Source organism: Hypomesus nipponensis, chromosome 25 (assembly GCF_054491055.1).
Source record: "Hypomesus nipponensis isolate SF chromosome 25, ASM5449105v1, whole genome shotgun sequence".
NCBI lineage: Eukaryota > Metazoa > Chordata > Actinopteri > Osmeriformes > Osmeridae > Hypomesus > Hypomesus nipponensis.
In genome coordinates, this window is record NC_140385.1 from 13,772,501 (window position 1) to 13,775,000 (window position 2,500).

At 46.6% G+C, this 2,500-nt stretch overlaps 4 non-coding genes and 4 pseudogenes across 4 annotated transcripts; all 8 read right to left on the minus strand.

Moving 5' to 3' along the window:
- Positions 1-144: 144 nt before the first annotated feature.
- Positions 145-263, minus strand: LOC146223110 (5S ribosomal RNA). Its single transcript, XR_014746816.1, has one exon. It is a non-coding gene; the product is annotated as a 5S ribosomal RNA (ribosomal RNA).
- Positions 264-507: 244 nt separating this feature from the next.
- Positions 508-616, minus strand: LOC146223111 (5S ribosomal RNA; annotated as a pseudogene).
- Positions 617-788: 172 nt separating this feature from the next.
- On the minus strand, positions 789-907 carry LOC146223112 (5S ribosomal RNA). The gene has a single exon (XR_014746817.1). It is a non-coding gene; the product is annotated as a 5S ribosomal RNA (ribosomal RNA).
- A 172-nt stretch (positions 908-1,079) lies between these two features.
- Positions 1,080-1,188, minus strand: LOC146223113 (5S ribosomal RNA; annotated as a pseudogene).
- Positions 1,189-1,360: 172 nt separating this feature from the next.
- LOC146223114 (5S ribosomal RNA) lies at positions 1,361-1,479 on the minus strand. Its single transcript, XR_014746818.1, has one exon. It is a non-coding gene; the product is annotated as a 5S ribosomal RNA (ribosomal RNA).
- Positions 1,480-1,651: 172 nt separating this feature from the next.
- Positions 1,652-1,760, minus strand: LOC146223115 (5S ribosomal RNA; annotated as a pseudogene).
- A 172-nt stretch (positions 1,761-1,932) lies between these two features.
- On the minus strand, positions 1,933-2,051 carry LOC146223116 (5S ribosomal RNA; annotated as a pseudogene).
- Positions 2,052-2,223: 172 nt separating this feature from the next.
- On the minus strand, positions 2,224-2,342 carry LOC146223117 (5S ribosomal RNA). Its single transcript, XR_014746819.1, has one exon. It is a non-coding gene; the product is annotated as a 5S ribosomal RNA (ribosomal RNA).
- Between the last annotated feature and the right edge of the window lie 158 nt (positions 2,343-2,500).

A 2,500-nucleotide genomic window follows, 5' to 3' on the forward strand; every position in this document is an offset into this window, starting at 1 on the left:
ATCCATATACAGATTTGGCAATTGACAATGCAAGGTGGTCTCTCTCTCTCTCTCGTGTCAAAATGAAAACAGCTTCCAGCCCCTTTCATGAAGGACTACTTGTGCATATTGCAAGATTTCAGTTTCTAAGTGAATGAGCAAAAGAGCATACAGCACCTGGTATTCCCAGGCGGTCTCCCATCCAAGTACTAACCAGGCCCGACCCTGCTTAGCTTCCGAGATCAGACGAGATCGGGCGTTGCCAGGCTGGTATGGCCGTACGAAATAAGTTGACAACCATAGGCTACTTATCCATATACAGATTTGGCAATTGACAATGCAAGGTGGTCTCTCTCTCTCTCTCTCTCTCTCTCTCTCTCTCTCTCTCTCTCTCTCTCTCTCTCTCTCTCTCTCTCTCTCTCTCTCTCTCTCTCTCTCGTGTCAAAATGAAAACAGCTTCCAGCCCCTTTCATGAAGGACTACTTGTGCATATTGCAAGATGTCAGTTTCTAAGTGAATGAGCAAAAGAGCATACAGCACCTGGTATTCCCAGGCGGTCTCCCATCCAAGTACTAACCAGGCCCAACCCTGCTTAGCTTCCGAGATCAGGCGTTGCCAGGCTGGTATGGCCGTACGAAATAAGTTGACAACCATAGGCTACTTATCCATATACAGATTTAGCAATTGACAATGCAAGGTGGTCTCTCTCTCTCTCTCTCGTGTCAAAATGAAAACAGCTTCCAGCCCCTTTCATGAAGGACTACTTGTGCATATTGCAAGATTTCAGTTTCTAAGTGAATGAGCAAAAGAGCATACAGCACCTGGTATTCCCAGGCGGTCTCCCATCCAAGTACTAACCAGGCCCGACCCTGCTTAGCTTCCGAGATCAGACGAGATCGGGCGTTGCCAGGCTGGTATGGCCGTACGAAATAAGTTGACAACCATAGGCTACTTATCCATATACAGATTTAGCAATTGACAATGCAAGGTGGTCTCTCTCTCTCTCTCTCGTGTCAAAATGAAAACAGCTTCCAGCCCCTTTCATGAAGGACTACTTGTGCATATTGCAAGATTTCAGTTTCTAAGTGAATGAGCAAAAGAGCATACAGCACCTGGTATTCCCAGGCGGTCTCCCATCCAAGTACTAACCAGGCCCAACCCTGCTTAGCTTCCGAGATCAGGCGTTGCCAGGCTGGTATGGCCGTACGAAATAAGTTGACAACCATAGGCTACTTATCCATATACAGATTTAGCAATTGACAATGCAAGGTGGTCTCTCTCTCTCTCTCTCGTGTCAAAATGAAAACAGCTTCCAGCCCCTTTCATGAAGGACTACTTGTGCATATTGCAAGATTTCAGTTTCTAAGTGAATGAGCAAAAGAGCATACAGCACCTGGTATTCCCAGGCGGTCTCCCATCCAAGTACTAACCAGGCCCGACCCTGCTTAGCTTCCGAGATCAGACGAGATCGGGCGTTGCCAGGCTGGTATGGCCGTACGAAATAAGTTGACAACCATAGGCTACTTATCCATATACAGATTTAGCAATTGACAATGCAAGGTGGTCTCTCTCTCTCTCTCTCGTGTCAAAATGAAAACAGCTTCCAGCCCCTTTCATGAAGGACTACTTGTGCATATTGCAAGATTTCAGTTTCTAAGTGAATGAGCAAAAGAGCATACAGCACCTGGTATTCCCAGGCGGTCTCCCATCCAAGTACTAACCAGGCCCAACCCTGCTTAGCTTCCGAGATCAGGCGTTGCCAGGCTGGTATGGCCGTACGAAATAAGTTGACAACCATAGGCTACTTATCCATATACAGATTTAGCAATTGACAATGCAAGGTGGTCTCTCTCTCTCTCTCTCGTGTCAAAATGAAAACAGCTTCCAGCCCCTTTCATGAAGGACTACTTGTGCATATTGCAAGATTTCAGTTTCTAAGTGAATGAGCAAAAGAGCATACAGCACCTGGTATTCCCAGGCGGTCTCCCATCCAAGTACTAACCAGGCCCGACCCTGCTTAGCTTCCGAGATCAGACGAGATCAGGCGTTGCCAGGCTGGTATGGCCTTACGAAATAAGTTGACAACCATAGGCTACTTATCCATATACAGATTTAGCAATTGACAATGCAAGGTGGTCTCTCTCTCTCTCTCTCGTGTCAAAATGAAAACAGCTTCCAGCCGCTTTCATGAAGGACTACTTGTGCATATTGCAAGATTTCAGTTTTTAAGTGAATGAGCAAAAGAGCATACAGCACCTGGTATTCCCAGGCGGTCTCCCATCCAAGTACTAACCAGGCCCGACCCTGCTTAGCTTCCGAGATCAGACGAGATCGGGCGTTGCCAGGCTGGTATGGCCGTACGAAATAAGTTGACAACCATAGGCTACTTATCCATATACAGATTTAGCAATTGACAATGCAAGGTGGTCTCTCTCTCTCTCTCTCTCTCTCTCGTGTCAAAATGAAAACAGCTTCCAGCCCCTTTCATGAAGGACTACTTGTGCATATTGCAAGATTTCAG